The following is a 20,132-nucleotide window of genomic DNA, read 5'->3' on the forward strand; positions in this document are numbered from 1 at the left end:
CTCCATAGCAGCTTAGGTATGCTTCTATACCATGTTGCCCATACATAATGACACCCTGTGGATAATCAATCAATCAATCAATCAATCAATCAATCAATCATTTATTTATTTATCTGTCTGAATGGTGTTCTGTTGCTATTGAATTAAATAAGTTCAATGGCAATACTTATGTTTTAAAATAAATTTAGTAATGAACAGGTTTGACATTCAGTGTGTTAAAATTGGACTGGATTTCTCATTTTGACACTGAAACAGTCAATTTCAATTTCTCAAACTTGAAGACAGTTTTCTTTTCCCCATCCAATTCATCATATACTGGTGATAAATTCACTGTCATTGAAATGAATAATCTATTCTAAGACATGCATCAGTAGTAACAAGGAGTGAATTCAGAGCTATGCATAAGGCTGATACATTTGTAAGAGGCTAATAACTGTCGTAGCACAACCAAAATCTCCATGTTTGAATAGAGAATGAGATCTGAAATAGGTGTGACACCAGTGTGCTTTGAACTAAATAAATACATGTGAACATGCTTCTGTAGTTGTAAAAAAACGAATCTGGACAAATAATGCAGAGATCTGATAAACATTATTGTTTAAAATAACTGAACTACTCTCAAGAACAAAATCCACCTGCTTGAATCTACAAAACAACCAAGTAGTGCCTTAAAATCACCTATTCCTGCATACAGAACTTGACTGAAACCACACTAGCAGTAATGGATCAAAAACTACAGGGACCACCAACTTGCCGCTGTCTGCCCTCTCACATACCTCCACTTACTTGTCAATGCACCTGCTCGTCCACATGAATACCTAGTCACAATCCAGTGCTTTTTCTTCTCTCAAAGTCTTCTCCCAAACCTCCATTTATTTAACCATGGATAACTTTGGTGCAATCATCCTGTAGTCACCTGTTACGATTTTATTTCCTCTCTCTCTCTCTCTCTCTCTCTCTCTCTCTCTCTCTCTCTCTCCGTCTCACACTGAGTTACTGAGCGTGTTCAGATTGTGCCTGTCTTCGCAGAGTTGTTGTACTTTAAATGCGGTTGCCAGGCGATAAGCTTGCCTAACTCCAGGCACAAGAAGGGAAAGGGAGGGTGGGGGGGATACTAATTACTGTCACACCACTTGATCTGGGGGTACGGGGGGGGGGGGGGGGGGGTAGGCTTGGTAAATGATTCATGGCTGGATGGGGAGGTTGGGGGTGGTTGAGATTTGAAAAAAGCATAAATAGAATAAATAGAATAAATCATATTATATACTGTACTGTCAGCACTGCAGTTAAGGTTTTGGATCTGGGAGTAACTTACCCTCTAATTTTAACACTGAGACAGTAAAACGTATTTTCAGGGGGTAAAATGCAACATTACCTTCAAGTCATGAGTAAACTCGATACATACTGTACAATCTTTAATGGTAATGGGGTAGGCATTAAAAAAGTGCCTTCCATTTTAACTGCAATGTTACTTTGAACTCCTGTACAGCCACACGTGTGTTCTACAAGGTTCTTTATCGGCTCAATGCATTTTTATTGAGGTATTATATTGACTCTGCAAACAGCGGCGGCGTTTGTCCTGCGATGTCCCCATGCAAATCTCGATTCCGGGGCCCCTATTCCCTGTTCTTACCAGTACTGTAGTATACCATGACTTTCAAACAGGGCAACAACGACTATCTGCATTGCATTTTACTACAGCAATACATTGGCTGGAGACACATTTATATTAATTTGTTTCCAGGTTCATTCAAACATGCAGCCCTACGCATGTGAGGTGCCTATGTATTCCCCACACATTTGCAGCACTGGGCACGTGCAAGCAAACTTTGTAGTGTGTCGAAATGAGTTCATTTTTAAATGTGTTACCGTTATGTTGGATCGCGGGTTACATGATTACGCGGCACATACTGGCGTTGGGTTTTTTCTGTTTATGGATTGTGGCATATAGATAAACAGTGAAATGGCTAATAAGTCATTCATTCTGGTGCAGACTTGAGATGAATAGAAGTTGTTTTTTTTTTAATAGTAACTGAGCCATGACAACAGGGGGCCCATGCAATTGCATGGGCTGCATGTGCCTAAAACCACTTCTGTCTGCAAATTAATTACGTTACTTATATTTTAACATTATATTTTTAAACTCAGTGAACATGTTAAAACTTCAAAATAAAGCAATACAGATGAATAAAATAAGGAACTGCATTAATAAGTTATAAAACAGTTTATTAATATTATACGCATCTTTTTTTAGCGGTTGCTTCTGACTATGGTTCCAGTTGGATCTGTAGCTGGACTGGGGTGTTTATGCTTCAACGTGTGTGGCTTCGAATTTCTCTTATTCTTACTGTGATTGGCTGCAAATACAACAGAGCTAGCCAGAGATTGAATAATGTTTGTTGGGTTGGTTTTCATGTGTAGTTTCCTAGTAACTAAAGATGTTGGGAGACGTAGTTGTTAGTTGAAGTTTTAGGGAGGCGGGAGAGGAGGGAGAGGATGCTATGCGTATTTTTCCACGTCGCAAGTTCGAGTCCAGCCTATTCCTTTGCTGACCGAGGATGGGAGCTTCCAGGGGGCGGCGCTCAATTGGCCGAGCACCGCCCTGGGGGAGGGAGGGTTAGGTCGGCCAGGGTGTCCTCGGCTCACCGCACACCAGCGACCCCTGTAGTCTGGCCGGGCGCCTGCGGGCTTGCCTGTAAGCTGCCCGAGAGCTGCGTTGTCCTCCGACGCTGTAGCTCTTGGGTGGCTGCATGGTGAGTCCGCAGTGTGAAAAAAAGCAGTCGGCTGACGACACACGCTTCGGAGGACAGTGTGTGTTCGTCTTCTCCCTCCCGAGTCAGCGCAGGGGTGGTAGCGGTGAGCTAATAATAATAATAATAATAATAATAATAATAGAAAATAAAACATTTAATAAAATAAAAGTAGGTCAGTCAATCGGGGAAACAGCTGGCTAAGGAAAGAAGTCATTAAAGGGGGAAGGAACATTTTCAGGACAATTTTCAGGTGAAAAACAAGCAAATGCAAGGCTAATTGAAAGCAAAGCCTGCAAACAGAGATTTATTTAAACCAGTGTGGTTGCAGATATCATGTTTTAAAATGTTTACTATAACATGGGTTTCTTTCAACACTGGACATCTGAGACCTATATAACGAATGGAAATGCACAGCAGGGAAGATTCATGGAATTCTTGTGTTACCTGCCTTTACTTTAAAGTCTAAAGAAGTGATTCAGCTGAAGGGTTTCCAGTGCTAGCTCTGACTCTTCTGGTTGAGCTGTCAGGTCAAAGAGGGGCAGATAACCAGTCTATTACAGACAGCTGTGCAGGGAAATTAGTCAGTGCTAATTGGTAGTGCAGGCAAAAAGATATAATCATCCCGGAACAGTCTAATGACTGGAGCGTGACTACAAGAAAGAGGTATAATCAAAAGTGCTGGAGAATTGGCAGGGTGTACAACATAAACAAGGTTATATTATTATTTCAAACTGTGCCGCACTGAGTCCCAACACAAAAGATGAAATAAGAAATACTGTAGTACTGACTCACATAGCAGCATCCTCTCTTTCCTAAAGTGAAATCAGTATTAATTGCTGTAAAGGTAGTTTACAAAGCTATCCCTTCCATGGAAAATGAGGGTTATTTGTTCTCTGTGTTGGAGATCTCCAAATGATGATCTAGCCCTTGGCCTAAAGATAGATGTGAATCCAGTCTATAGCCTGTAGGCTCCTCGCAGGCAACAAGAATTAAAGAGCAGCTCCTCATCTCAGTCAAGCACCTTAACGCAGACACAGTATTGGAGTAACTGAAATAAGAACCACTCCGACTGATGCAAACATCATTATAAAAGGGAACAGTAAATATAAATTTCAAACAAATATTAATTCATTTTAAGATACTTACTGCACTGGGTAAGCTGCAAAACTGGCAATAAGACACGTTGCTATGCAGTAGAAAATCAGTATTCTGCTGTTCAATTATGTAACGACCCTGGGTCTGCTGTAGCCGAATTTGGGAAGGGTCTGTGACCCAGAGTCAAAGGTTCAACTGCAGCAGGTGTTCAGGAACATGAGAGACGGGAGCATTGCCATCAATTAGGAGCTCGGCTTGCCACGCGAACGGGACCTGGTTGCAACATTGTTGTCACAAATCAGGGGATAAGATGTTGCAACAAATCAAGGGATCGAGAGCAGGAAGCCGAGAACAGGGGGATAAGTAGAGGGCTGCTGAAACGAAAAGGGTGGTGTGAGACTAGAGAGAGCTGAAGAACACAGAGAGAATTGCAGAAGAAACAGCAAAAGAGGGCCTGAGAGGTGCGGGACTGTGAACCAAGAGAGAAACCGGAGACTGCACTTCGTGGCTGTAGCACACAGCCAAAACAGTGTGCTTTGGACTGTTTCTTTTATTATTTTGTCACAGTCTGAGTAGCATTATGCTGCTCGGCTGTAGTTGTACCACTAGCTTTACCTGTTAAGTGTAGAGTCCCATCTTAATAAAGCGCTGCATTCGAAAACCTGAAAAAACCTGTGTGCCTTTACTTCCCTGCAATGCTACAATATGACATGTGATACGAACAACTACACAGAAAAGATACGCAAGGCTTAAATTCAAAAGTGGAAGGCAAAGTTCTTAGATATGTTTTCCATCAAACTCATTCACTTTCAGTGTTTAACTGGGTGTATCTACTTGTTATAACATTAAGTGGTTAAACAGTTAGCTCAAAATAAATACTTGAATAGGTGAGTGAACTAGCAGTATTTTGAGCCCTTCCCAATATTAAAAGACAAAAAATAAAGGCGTCATTCTATTACACAGGAGTGTTGGGTCTAAAAGGAACCCAACATCATGACATTGACTTTCAACAGTACTTTATTTATTGGGTTACAATGTCTGCCTCTCCTGTTGATAGTAAAACATTGGAAATGTGACAGAATGAGAAAGCTTAATGAATGGGAGAGCTAGACCCGCTTTTCTTGCAGAAAAAAGGTACAAATTACAGTTATGTGTTTTATTAAATTCTTCTTATATGTACAACTGTCTCTTTTGGTATAAGAGTGTTTTCGCTTTCACAGAGTCTCACACAAAGTGCCAACAAGAAGACACTTCAATACCATAAGAGACCACTAAACGGTGGTAAATGACCAGAATTACCGTGTGGCAGGGGGAAGCCACACTGCGCACAAAAATGAAGCAATGGCCACTCCATTCACTAGGCTAATCATATGCACAAATAAAGCAAGCTAAATGATTGCGGTAATTTGAAAATTGTCAAATAGTGCAAAATTATGCATGAGGTGTACACACACTTTATTAGGTATAGTACAGAAGGGCATTCATTTCCCCAAAAAATCTAAATTGTTCTGCACAGCACATCTTCAGGCTGGCTAGGGGAGAGAATACAATTCCTATTTCCAGGCATCTGCTTTTCCTTTTGTTCAAATTAAACTTTATTGTGAAACATCGGCCTCACAACATATCTGAATCTGTGCACAGAAGAGACAGTGAGGACACCATTATATGAAATGGAAATCCCTATTAAAAATACACACACTAGCCTACAATATAATATACAAATGTGTTATGAAAAGGACATGGCCAAAAGTAATTAATTTCTTCAAGCAATCGTAATCATTTATTTAAAATACCGTGTTGATAAACCAGTGATTATTAATACTACAATACACTATAAATGATCTTAGAAATCACCCTATCCAAACCCCCCTAGGATTCTCAATGTATTGTGTTGGTCTTCTGCCATAACTGCTTTCTAATTCAGGGCAATCAGATAGACAGGTCCTAATAACAGTGTATGCTGTACTTCCAAAACTAATATATTCCCTTTCGCCTCAGGTGACCCTAAGTTCAAATTGGGCTCAGATCACAAATCAAATGGTGTACTCAAATCGACAAAACCTAACCTTAGTTAACAGGCTATATCACAAAACCAGCACACAATTTGGCACTGCTTGGGGCCCAGAACTAAAGGACAGGCCTGCTGCCAGCCTACCATGAGAAGTAGCCCATTACCACGACTATTTGTTTTTGAATCCAGGTCTTTTCATTTGTATTTCTTTACTATTATTCATGTATTAGTCCAGCCAGTGAGTGGTTTTGAAACTAATGTTACTTCAGCTTGAGAGCTAACACAAAACGAGCAGCACACAATAACCCTTCAGTACTCGCACTGCTGCGGATTGCTGAACTCATCTGGGCAGTAAGCACAGCCTTACTCATATTACTGTCAAACTGTTTTCACTTGAGGGTGCCCAGGCCAGTTGCATCACTTTCACCTACAGTAGGCACTGTTTGGTGACTCTTTACATGAAGTGTCTCCAATTATTGTGTATTTACATAGTAGTTACTTGGTAAATACATGTACGTAATGTGTGTTTACATTTTTTAGCATGATATAACCCTAACCCTAATCCTTTTCTGATACAATTGTGTACTTACAGCTATGGCCAACAGTTTGCATTACCTAAGAAACACACACACACAGTGTCTATAGAAAGTCTATACCCCCTTTCAAAATTGTCACCTTTTGTTGCCTTATAGCCTGGAATTAAAATGCATTAAAATAGTCTTTTTTTCATTTATCTACACATCCTACCTCACAACTTCCAAGTGAAAAAAATATTCTAGAAATTTGTAGAAAATTAATTAAAAATAAAAACTGAAATAGCTTGGTTGGTTAAGTGCCCCACCCCCCCCCCCCCCACCCCACCCCACCCCCTGTAATAGCAATCCTAAATTAGCTCAAAAATCACACACCAAGTTAAGTGGCCTCCACCTGGGTTGCATTGTAGTGATTCATATGATTTCAGGATAAATTCAGCAGTTCCTGTAAGTTCCTTCTGCTGGGTAGTGCATTTCAAAGCAAAGACTCAACCATGAGCACCAAGGCGCATTCAAAAGAACTCTGGGATAAAGTTGTTGAAAGGCACAGATCAGGGGATGGGTATAAAAAAATATCAAAAGGCCTTGAATATCCCTTAGAGCACGGTCAAGACGATTAAGAAGTGGAAGGTGTATGGCACCACCAAGACCCTCCCTAGATCAGGCCGTCCCGCCAAACTGGATGACTGAGCAAGAAGGAGACTGATCAGAAAGGCTACCAAGAGGCCAATGGCAACTTTGCAACTTTGCAAGAGCTACAGGCTTCTATGGCCAAGACTGGTCAAAGTGTGCATGTGACAACAATATTCCAAGCACTCCACAAATCTGGCCTGTATGGTAGGGTGGCAAGAAGGAAGACATTACTCAAGAAAGCCCACCTTGAATCCCGTTTTAAGTATTCTGTAGCCATGTGGCAAAAAGTTTTGTGGTCTGACGAAACTAAAATGGAACTTTTTGGCCTAAATGCAAAGCGTTATGTTTGGCGCAAACCCAACACAGCGCATCACCCAAAGAACACCATCCCTACTGTGAAGAATGGTGGTGGCAGCATCATGTTATGGGGATGTTTCTCATCGGCAGGGACTGGGGCACTTGTCAGGATAGAAGGGAAAATGAATGGAGCAAAGTACAGAGAAGTCCTTGAGGAAAACCTGCTGCCCTCTGCAAGAAAGCTGAAACTGGGACGGAAGTTCACCTTTCAGCATGACAACAGACCAAAGCATACAGCCAAAGCTACACTGGAGGGGCTAAGGAACAAAAAGGTAAATGTCATTGAGTGGCCCAGTCAGAGCCCCGACCTAAATCCAATCGAAAATTTGTGGCATGACTTGAAGATTGCTGTCCATCAACGCTCCTCAAGGAACGTGACAGAGCTTGAACAGTTTTGTAAAGAAGAATGGTCAAATATTGCCAAATCTAGGTGTGTAAAGTTGGTAGAGACCTATCCTAACAGACTCACTGCTGTAATTGCTGCTTCCACCAAATATTAACTCAGGGGGGTGGAGACTTATCCAATTATGAACTTTCAGTTTTGTATTTTTTTTCCGCCCCTTAACAGTGTGGAGTATGGTGTGTAGATAAGTGGAAAAAAATCTTGATGAAACTCTGAGACACTGACACAACAAAATGTGAAAAAAGTTCAAGGGAGTGTAGACTTTCTATATATATATATATATATATATATATATATATATATATATATATATATATATATATATATATATATATATATATATATATACACATATACACACACACACACATACACACATACACACACACACACACAGTGCCTTGCAAAAGTATTCAGATCCCTGACCAATTCTCTCATATTACTGAATTACAAATGGTACATTGAAATTTCATTTTGTTTGATATTTTATTTTAAAACACTGAAACTCAAAATCAATTGTTGTAAGGTGACATTGGTTTTATGTTGGGAAATATTTTTAAGAAAAATAAAAAACTGAAATATCTTGCTTGCATAAGTATTCAACCCCTGTGCTGTGGAAGCTCCCAGTTTACACCGATGAAAGAAATTGCCCTAACGAGGACACAATTACCTTACCACTGGCCTCCACCTGTGAACCATTAAAGTTGCTGTCACATTTTCTGGATAAAAACCCCACTGTTGAAGGATCATTGGTCAGGCTGTGAATCTGAAGGAAAATGAAGACCAAAGAGCATTCTATAGAAGTTAGAGATAAAGTAATACAAATGCATAGATTAGGGAAAGGGTACAAAATAATATCCAAGTGTTTGGATATCCCAGTAAGCACAGTTGGATCAATAATCAGGAAGTGGAAGCTGCATCACATCACCCAGGCACTGCCAAGAAAAGGCCATCCCTCAAAACTCAGCGCTCAAACAAGAAGGAGACTTGTGAGAGAAGCCACAGAGAGGCCAACAATCACTTTGAAGGAGCTACAGAGTTCAGTGGCTGGGAGTGGAGTAATGGTGCACCAGTCAACCATATCAAGAGCTCTGCATAACACTGGCCTGTATGGGAGGGTGACAAGAAAGAAGCCGTTACTCAAAAAGTACCATCTGAAAGCACGTCTGGAGTTTGCCAGAAAGCATGAGAGTGACCCAGCTGCGATGTGGGAAAAGGTTTTGTGGTCAGATGAGACCAAGATAGAGCTTTTTGGCCAAAACTCAAAGCGCTATGCGTGGCGCAAACCTATCACTGCCCATGCCTCAAGACACACCATCCCTACAGTGAAGTCTGGTGGTGGCAGCATCATGCTGTGGGGATGCTTCTCATCAGCAGGGACTGGGCATCTTGTTAAAATTGAAGGAAGAATGGATGGAGCAAAATACAGGGAAATACTGCAAGAGAACCTGCTTCAGTTCGCTAAAAAACTGAAGCTTGGGAGGAAATTCACCTTTAAGCAGGACAATGATCCCAAGCACAAGGCCAAAGCAACATTGGAGTGGCTCAAGAACAAAAAGGTGAATGTCCTACAGTGGCCCAGTCAAAGTCCTGATCTCAACCCCACTGAGAATCTGTGGCACTATTTGAAAATTGCGGTCCACAAGCGTCGTCCAACCAACCTGAACAACCTGGAGCAAATCTGCCAAGAAGAATGGGCCAAAATCACTCCGACACTGTGTGCAAAGCTGGTACATACTTACCCCAAAAGACTTAAAGCTGCTATTGCAGCAAAAGGTGGCTCTACCAAATATTAATGTGTGGGGGTTGAATACTTATGCAAGCAAGATATTTCAGTTTTTTATTTTTCTTAAAAATATTTCCCAACATAAAACCAATGTCACCTTACAAAAATTGATTTTGAGTTTCAGTGTTTTAAAATAAAATATCAAACAGAACGAAATTTCAATGTACCATTTGTAATTCAGTAATATGAGAGAATTGGTCAGGGGTCTGAATACTTTTGCAAGGCACTGTATATATATATATATATATATATATATATATATATATATATATATATATATATATATATATATATATATATATACACACACACACACAGTACTGTGCAAAAGTTTTAGGCAGGTGTGAAAAAATGCTGTAAAGTAAGAATGCTTTCAAAAATAGACATGTTAATAGTTTATATTTATCAATTAACTAAATGCAAAGTGAGTGAACGGAAGAAAAATCTAAATCAAATCCATATTTGGTGTGACCACCCTTTGCCTTCAAAACAGCATCAATTCTTCTAGGTACACTATATAAAAATATAGATATTTTTACACACACACGTACCAGATTCTGCCGAGTCAACAAGGTTAATGCGTTGTTTGTTGGGTATCTCTCATTATAAACGTTTTTGTTTTTTTTCCCCCCACAGCCCAGACTGCACAGGATAACAATAAGCAACATCATATACACAACATATTAAAATAAAATAGTGGTAAGAAAATACATTGGAAAGTTTATTTTAACATAATGAATGCTGTAGCTTTAAGTAGCCTTTACTTCCACTTGGACTGCAACACTATTGCTTTGAGCTACAGCACGCTGACATGCTCCTAGATAAGCACCTCACAGGCCAACACGGGCTGCATTAGTGGAGCAGCTAAGCCAGAGGCTGTGGGTGATCTTCAGTTTGTAACCATTGATATTCTCAGCTACAATGACAGCATCTCTCCCTGCAGCGAAACTGATGGAGATGGATTCAAATTCTGTCACCTCCCATACGTTGTTGCTTTTATTTGTCAGGGGGGAGGGTGTGTGTCCCCAACGATGTCATACTTTGGACAGGGCTCCCCAACTGTGAGCCAGAGGTTTTGGAGAAGGCAACCAAAAAACTACCCATAAATCAGTGCAGCGGAGCCACCGAGAATCAAGCTAATGGAGCTGGAAGACGTGCTGTCATCTCAGAAATGACGTCAGCCCAGGCGAGCCATGCCAAGGTACAGTGGCGGAGTGCAGGGAGGGGAGGCACATGTTTGGTTACGTGTTGGCAGCCTGGTCTCTGGGAGCTGAGAGTCGAGTGACAAAGAGACAAGAGGCTGTCGGTTTAGACCACAAGATTGACTGCTAGCAATATGTTTTTATAACATATAAGAAAGCTACACGGACAGGATAACATTATTCTACAACATTTCTTCTGAGTGACATACTGGGCAAATTGTTGGCCATTTTGTGTCAAAAGCAATTTATGAAGGATATGCCTGGTACACAATTCAAAGTGGTATCCTTTGCTGTCATTGCAGAAACATGGTTTTGGGGTAAAATGACCAACAATTGTCCCACATAATCATTCTACATTGGTAGTAAATTAATATTTAGGGTAGCACAGCACCTGTGGGACAGATAATAATTAGCCCAAACTATTTTTTTTTGTTTCTTTTCTTGTGCATAGGAAATTGGTGTTGTGGGAAAGTGTGGGGCAAGATGAAAACTACATGTAAGCAGTCCCTTTAATCCTGGTCCTGTAGTGGGTTTGCAATGTGGACTTACAGTAACTGTTGTTCTTGTGCGTTTATCTTGTCACCTGAACACCTTGCTGGAAGTTGCAGCCTTTGGATGAGACGTAAAACCGAGGTCCTATTGTATGTGACTCTTACGCCCTAGTCTCTGTAAGTCGCTTTGAAGAAAAGTGCCTGCTAAATGACTAATTAATATTAATATAGGATACTGAGTTTTTATATTAAGTAGCTGGGCTCCATTACTACAATATTGAATTCTTACATTTTTTCACTATATCTGCCTTGTCGGTAGAATCTTAAGTGCCAGCACTGAACAGCCTTTGTCATTCTATTGAAATTGTGTAACAATGTGACCTTGTCAGCACACCTACTCTCCCTGTCTTTGTAAATGTAGAAAACATGGACTAGGAGTTCTAAAGTCACATGACACATGACTTGAATGGAATGGAATGCTGTTTAGACCCGGCATTTAGGATACTCCAGACAACCTCGAAGCAGCTCAATATAACTCAGTATGGGAGCAACAGCGCCCAGAACCACCCAGAATGACTGCAGATACCACAGAATGACATTTGAAGCCACTTTAATTATGATCAACGTGAATTCACGACCATAGGATCTGTATTATCAAGGGTGAGTTACTACTAAGCTATCTAGAATATTCAATATTCAAATGGGAGGTTATTCCTTCCTGTATTATTGCTCTGCAACTATAGATCCACAAACTTTAATTTTCCAGTACTGAATCTCAAAGAAATTGGATCTGAGAAGCTTGTGAACTAGGGTTACATTCTTTTGCCTCTACCAGCAGCTCTGCCACTTCCAGCAGAGGCTCGCTAATGAAGCAGAGAGGGGATACGGATCTGTGCTGGGGGCCAACATGACAGTTTGCAGCCCCGACACCATGAAAACTACAGTGGCACTGAATGGTAGTGCTGGGATCAATATCCTAATACTTAAACAAAACACTTCTTGAGATGTATTCAGTGAAAAATGTTGTGTAGAATTTCACTGTAAAGGAAACCAATGCATAAACAATGACTGAAATAAATAACATTCTACTTGAATTACCATCTCTTCTGTTCTTCCAGGTTAAGTTAGTAGAGCAGGAGCTTTTCCGGAAGAGGACAGTGTAGTGACGGAGCTCTACAGCTCTTGCAAAAGAGGCAAAGGACTGGGCTGCAGACCTACTGCACAGTGAGGACAGCTGTATTTCCAGCAGCAAGTGAACAATTCCGTGAGGTCAGCCAACGTAGAACCACATGGTAATTTCAAGGTTAGCCACACTGGTTATTGGGTATACTGGTTTCTGTCTGCTTCTGAAGGAATCTAGACAGGAGTCTTTGCTAAACTGAATCCTTGTGTTTTCTTTATCTTATTAGGTTGTTTTGGGTGTCTTTCTAAAGAACGTATGATGTTGATAAAGGATATAAGGAAAGAAACGTTGTCAAGTCTTAATGGATCTCAATGATTCAACTAACATGGCCAAGTAACCCACATTCCATACCCTTACCACTCTGTATGTAAAGAAGTGTCCACTGCCCTCTGTCCACTTATTTTCCAACTGGCCCCCCTGGTTTCTGTGCTGCATTTAAAGTACTGGTTAGGGTTAACTTTGACAACTCCTTTTAAGATATGAAAGACTTCAATCAAGTCCCCCCTAATTTGTTCATGGATAAATAAATCCAATTCCCTCATTTCTCATAGCTTGTTCCGTTACTCCCTGGTACCAGTCTGGTCACTCTTTGTTGGACTCTGCAAGGGCACAAATGTCTGTTTGATAATGTGGTGACCATTTTGGTCTATTGTATAATATCACAAGTAGTATGTTGTCCATCACATTGCTGTTTCACCTTCATTTATTATTTTTTTTACCAGGCTTACTAACTATTCCAACAAACATGTCCTTTTTGAAGTCTGGCCGCTTCTTAAAAGACCCATAAAAGTTCAATTTCTGAAGTGCTGATGGGCAGCGGTAATGTCTGCCAAAGCAGAAAGAGAACTATACAAAAAAGTAATGATGTACTTTGAAAGTTGGAAATATACCATAATTTCAATTATTTTTTTGTTTTGTGCTTTAGCACTAATTGTATTCTTTCTGTTGGGTGAGGGAAAGGGGTTGCTGGATACAACATATCAAAACAGGATGTGGCAGACTCCACTAAATGTTCTCTGGCTGCATAAAATCTTCCATACATTTTTCAAAAACGACTAACTTGGGGAGAGGTAAGTAGACATGCAAGAGACAGTAGTCAGGAAGAGCCTAACTGGAACAGGGACAGGGAAGTAATGCGCACGCAGTGACATCATCACAGCAATTCGAGCAAACACATTTTTGATAGGTCATACTCTGGTGGCAAATGGGAAGTTGCACAACAAAATGTTTGATTGAACTGAATGCATTTTTTTTTTTATTTGTTGGACTGCTTGAAATATTTTTGTGTTGAATTGAAACTTGTGGATGACTGAAGGTTGAAACGTGCTTAGTCACAAATGTTTGAAGATCTTAGTTGAGCTCTTCAAACCACTACCTTCTACACCGCAACCCAGCACTTTCTCTAACCACTGAGCTACTCAAACCCTCTACTTTCCACACTGCATCCCAGGGCTTTAAACTACTGAGCTACTCAAAGCCGTACCATCTACCTTCCTATTCACACAGCACGTCAGCACTCTAACCAGTGAACTACGATTTATTTACTTGATTTTTTTGGTGGAGAATCTCAGGTCTATCTAAAACGGCCCCAGACAGCAGAACACACTAGATCAAACGCAGGCTGATTAGCAAGGTTAACGTAGTTGAAACCTAATATCTTCAAGGCTGAGCTGTTACCACTACAAAGAGATGACTGCTTGATTACTTGCAGCGTCTAAAGAAATGTATTTGGAAAACGAAGTAAATAAAAAAAAAAAAAAAAAAAAAAAAATGAAAGAACGACAGACAGCCGGGCTGCACAAGCAGCCCATTCATGCTAAGAGAATTTATTTTGGGAGGGAAGCAGTTTTGGGAAACAAATAATTTGAGTCAGTTCTGCAGAAATGAGTACAATTTAAAACTGAAAAACAAAATAAAAAGTACTAATGTCTGGCAGACAAATTGTGTGCCCCTGACCAACAGCATTCCATGCTGGCGGAGTACCACACCACTAGTTTTCTGAATGAATAAAACGTTTACAGTACGATGCTACAGGGAGAGGACTTTCATTTCCATTCAATTCAATTAGTTTAACCTTGTTAAACTTTTTTTTTTTTTTTAAACAAAAACAAAGCATGCCCAGGTGCATAACGTTAAAAGAATGTGGCAGTGAAATGGTGTCTACCTGAAACCAGCAATGGAACTTTATTGGAAGAATCAGAGAATACAGCTGTGTACCAACTATAAAGTAATTTATAATATATTTACATTACCCTTCAACATCAGGACTTCAAATTGTTTCTGAGATATGAGGCTTTGACACAAAATAGGGTTTATCTTTCTTTAACCCACAAACTTGCCCTAGACAAACAGAAAACATTTCTGGACCGAGTATGAAGCCACTATCTCAAAGCATTTGGTCTTTATCATCTAGAAAGCAGTCACCCTAAAGGTCACAGGTAAAAGTAATGGGTGCTGTTATATTTTGGCAGTTGAGGTATGAGTTTCCATAAGTGAAAATAGGAAGTCTGGATCTGAAATGGTTTATGAGATGTTATTTTTCAGGGAGATATTTCAAATAAGTAAGCCACTGTGTAAAATGATAAATACCATTTTGTTCCAGTTATCTCCAAGCCAGTGGTTCTCAAACCTTGTCTACTTGGGTTTTCCTTTTCAAGTGAGTGGGTACGATATTTACTGAATTTGTTCAGTCAAAGAGAAACCACCTGCATGGCACAGATAGCTACCTGATTTAATATAATACTGTATATGACATCGTCTTTGATGCCTGACCTGCATGTCTGCATGGTTAGCTCCTGCTAACTGTCATGAAAGATGTTATGAAAAGAAAAAAGAAAATTATGAACGAACCACCCAGTTTCTGGTGTGTTGCCGAGTGGAGAGTCTATTACTCATTCTTGTGGTGAGGTGAAATCTCTTGTGATTGCAGTCCGGCGTCTCTCAAGGAAGCACAGCCTTCCCCACAGCCTGTTCCTTCTCCACAAGTTAATGTGGCTCTGCTTTCCAAGCCAAAACACAGAGGAAAAATCGCTGTAAAATGCTGTACACTGTTTAAAAAAAAAAATTATATAATAGAAATAAACAAAAGGAAAAACATATTTTGTCTTTACAGAATTTGATGGAGCCTACTGTAAATATCGCGTGCATTTTGATAGAAAAACAGAGAAACTTGACAGGTTATAAACAAGTCCTTTAAAAATATGGGGTTCAGCAGTTACGAAACAGAAAGAACATAAAAAATCAGAACTCCACAAAGCAGCAGTAATAAGTAATGATTTTGTATCTGTGATGCAACAAAAATAAAACACCTGTACATCTGGAGTTGAAATCAGCTTTTAGAAAAAGAGTGAAAAAAAACAAAAAACAGGCAGAAGCTATTTTTATATTTGAATAACTCCAAGTATTGCTTATTATAGCTGTACTCTTAGTATGTTACTTAAATTTACTAGCAAATGTGTTCTGGACTGCACTGAAGGGAACATTTCCTTAAAGTATGTTATAAATTTGTTGAGGTGAGGTGGGGTCACAGGGAACCTTTTATGTACCTTGAAGAGATACATAAAAGGCTAGATCCTCCCCTGTTAATCACTAATTGATTAATGGTGTTCACTGTTAAATTAAACCAAAATCCTACAAGTTATTTTTGTGTGTGTTTTGTGTGACGGGAAGGGGGTTAGTAGATTTTTAAGAAGGACAAGTAGATTTTTCTGGCGTTTTGTCCTTTGGACAATGAGTTTTTTTTTTCAAAAATTGCAAACCCCTGTGTGTTTTTTTAATGAGACGAGATGGCAATGGACCAACTCATGTCAAACACGAACACAGGCCAGAGTTATGAGTAGTAGTCCAACACATACCAGCATATCCAAATGACTTCCTTAACTATTTCTGCCCCCCACCACACGATCCTTAAAGGGAATTCTGTATGATACTCCAGTTTACATTTTCCTATAAATCTAGAGAACCACTTCTCAAATGTTGATTGAAAATGTCATTGCCATTTTGTATTCTATACTATTCTATAATTTTTGTTTTGCTGACAATACACAGCTGTGCACTAGATGGTGCTGGTGCTTAATACACACACAAAAAACCCTTTGAATAATAATCCACTCATTGAAAAACTGATAGTGCTTCAGAATATAGTTATATTACAAGAGTTGTTTGGGTGCTATTCTCCCTTCGTAATAATGTAATTAAAGACTGGAGGAAAAACTATAAAATATACACAAAAATATACCCCAAATATACACAAAAATCTCCACATGACCTCACAAATGCTAATCCGTATTCACATTTTACTACTTGTAATTAGCAGTGTAGAAATGCATCTCTTGATATCTATGAAGGCTCAGCAAAGCTGTGCATGAAATCTGGGGTGCCTATCGCAGGGGCTATACTATTTCCCCCATACGTATTTAAAATTAATTTCCTGCCTCTTTCCAACTTCCACTTCCGACTTTTACTATGTAAAATATGAAAGAAATGCTCAGATTCTACAGTCACTGAAACGGAGAAGGGGTTAAACTGTAACCTTACTGCTGACCCCTTCTCGACATTTCAGCCAGTGCCAGCTATGTGATCCCCCATCCCAACTGCGCAGCATGCAAGTGAAGACAGACAGGGGACTCTTACTAATAGGGACATGTGTTCTACAAGTTGATCCAAGCCTTGGAGCTGCGTGCTGTGTATTCTCATAGCACTCATTCATATCCCTGCATTTAAAAAAAACATACCACAGTCTCCACAATCCACAGTTCTCATAAATAACCTCTGTCTGGGCGCCACCTTAGATTCCCAAGCCGGTACATGGGATCCCTAAGTGGGCTAATATAGGCTGACCGGGGCTGCTGTAACTAGACCCTGCCTTGCATCATCAGCACAGGGATCGCATTCTACCAGGCAGTGGGAAAAACATCCTGGGAGTCTCTGAGGATAGGGTGACTTTCCAAGGGGAGTCGAGACTCATGTGAGAAAATACCTTCTGTCCCTGCCAACAAATCCACAACCTACACTTCTACTACTGACAGGCCTTTAGGAAGAGGATTTTCTCAGCTTTTCAGTGCTCGGAAGAGATCCATGACAAATACAACAGAGGAATCAGAAGTGCTCTCCGCTCCACCCCTCTGAAATCCCAACAATGCAGAATGACTTTATGGTTACACCAGTATATTACTAGAATGTAAGGGAGCTACGACACCGTACCATAAAGCATCTAAGGAATTACTTTGGCAACAGTATGCGTCAGTGGCTAGTCAAAATAATTGCTACAAGCCGTATGATTTTATGACACTGCCCCCGTGTCTTTCGCAGTGATTACTGTGTGGCTGTGTGGTCCAGTGGTTAAAGAAAAGGGCTTGTAACCAGGAGATCCCAGGTTCAAATCCCACCTCAGCCACTGACTCATTGTGTGACCCTGAGCAAGTCACTTGACCTCCTTGTGCTCCATCTTTCGGGTGAGATGTAGTTGTAAGTGACTCTGCAGCTGATGCATAGTTCACACACCCTAGTCTCTAAAGCCCACTGCACACAGCCCGACTCAAGCCATCACAACTCATCTCATCTGAGTATGCACAGATTTTGCGATCAGTTGTGCTCAGTTTTGGTTTGATGTCACAATTGAGTTTTTCCCGACTGGGTGTCGCACACTGCTAATACTGAATTAGACGGACCATAACTAGATCCTGGTGATTACTATGTATGCAGATTTAATTAATAATGCCCTGTACACATTTTTGTATTAACTTAGCCCAACATAGCGACGCTCATATTATGCATGGCATCGTATGCTGATTAGACGGCGGAGACAGTGCCGTGAGGCAACCAAAAGAAGCGCTTAGCGTATTAATTAATTGACCATTTACACCGTGCAAACGTTTCAGACAGTGTTTGACTTTTTGTATAGCTTGTCTACTACACTTTAGCCTGTGGTAAATAAAATCCAACCTGTTGATTTTTTATTTGACTTTGGCGGGTTTTTTTTTTCTCAGCGTGTGGATCTAGGGGCTTGTGATTTGTGACCTATTGGAGATCGACGCACCGGTTACTTCTGTTTCAGCACAGTAAGAAAATATAGGCTGCCAGTAGATAATAAAAAGGTAAATTGATAATTTACCTTTGATCAGTAAACGCCTAAAATAAAATATCTGATATTTTTGAATTCAGGACACTCAGAGCAATTCAAGACTAATGTATTTTTACCTGTGGAACTAAAGCTGTCAATATTCCGCCATCTTGTGACAAGTTACATGACAAGCTACGTCACTTAAACCTGCTTCACCATTGGTTGACACCCTTATGACTAATCAGTCTCAGTCAGTCTTGGTCGGCAACCGCTGCACACAGACAGACTGATCACATCTGAACGAAACTGCGTCTGAAAAATATTCAATGTTCAATCTTCAAATCTGAAGACACCCCAACTGAAATCTGCATAATCTTGGTTTTAAGGGCATGCACACTGATACGATTCATCCAGACCCTGTACGGCCAGTTGAGCTGAGATGAGTCGGGACGGCTTGAGTCGGGCTGTGTGCAGCGGGCTTAAGTCGCTTTGGATAAAGGCGTCTGCTAAATAAACAAATAACAATAATTCTCTGCTCACTGTCGCTACCTTGCACCTTAATAATGAGCACTAGTCTACTCTAAAACACTACACTCTCAGCTCTCCAGCAGTCATTACCCTGCACCTTAATAATGAGCACCAGCATAAACGCTCCATTCTCAGCTTTCCAGTACTGGCATTACCCAGAATTGTAATGAGCACTATCCTAAACACCATGCTCAGCTCTTCATGCAAGGTAATACTTTTTTGGAACTTCCTAACTGGAATTAACACTACCTATGCATGTCTGTGCTTTAATTCAGTGGCAACTCCAAATGCAAGGGAACTGCTAGATGTTATCTTTCCAGAAGTGGGTGAAATCATCCCTGCTATTAAAGCAATGGAGAGGAAGCTGCGGATTATGCGAAACAAACCACAGAAACAGCTTGGAAACCACGGCTCAATGACAAAAGCAATCCCAGAGATTGTTTGTTCACACGGGATTGAGAAACAGCATTTTTCCAAGTCAATGTGCCGTGAAACTGACTTGTTTATTTCGAGCTGACTGAAAAATGCGTCCGTATGAGATAGGGTTGAACAGCGGACTTGCCCACATCTGAAGAGTGGGTTTGTGGCGAGACCTCTCCACTGCCCTTCTCCGTCACTGGGTTTAATGATCCACATCACATGGGAAATCAGTTTGGAAACTTGCAGGATTGCACAGAGCGCGATTGCAGGGTGCTGCTTAAATTGTCTTAATCTCGTAACCCCACTGGAACTCTGCAATGGTCCCTTTACCTAGCGTTGAGCTGCTTTGAGCTTGTTAAGGGAATCCTAAATGCCTGGACTGACCAGGCATTCAATTCGAATCAAGTGACAATGTGACCTTTCAACTGTGCCAGCCCCACCTACTCTACCGTTACAAAGACAGGGAGTAGGTGGGGCTGGCAGAGTTGAAAGGTGATATTGTCACATGATTAGAATGTAATGAGAAAGGCTGTTTAGTGCCCGGCGACTAGGATTCTCCAGACAAGCTCAAAAAGACAGATGAAGGCAGATTTTGAGGAAGCTTACAACTCAATATTGGAGCAACAGCACCCAGAACCCCTTTATAATGACTACAAAGATCTAAAACAGTAAGATA

The 20,132-nt window shown here is 40.5% G+C and overlaps 1 protein-coding gene across 6 annotated transcripts in view; it reads right to left on the reverse strand.

Moving 5' to 3' along the window:
• The window catches only part of LOC117417832 (ankyrin repeat and fibronectin type-III domain-containing protein 1-like), a 198,234-nt gene that overhangs the window by 78,209 nt on the left and 99,893 nt on the right, over nucleotides 1-20,132 (reverse strand). The window contains exon 1 of one of the 6 annotated variants that reach the window (XM_034030198.3): nucleotides 787-951. The exons of 4 other annotated variants lie outside the window; for them this stretch is intronic. The gene's annotated coding sequence lies outside the window, so the exon portion shown is untranslated. Of the gene's footprint in view, nucleotides 1-776; nucleotides 952-20,132 lie in introns of those variants that run through there. One more of the 6 variants, XM_034030199.3, reaches the window with a different exon arrangement.

This window comes from Acipenser ruthenus, chromosome 13 (genome assembly GCF_902713425.1).
Source record: "Acipenser ruthenus chromosome 13, fAciRut3.2 maternal haplotype, whole genome shotgun sequence".
In the NCBI taxonomy this organism is placed as follows: Eukaryota; Metazoa; Chordata; class Actinopteri; order Acipenseriformes; family Acipenseridae; genus Acipenser; species Acipenser ruthenus.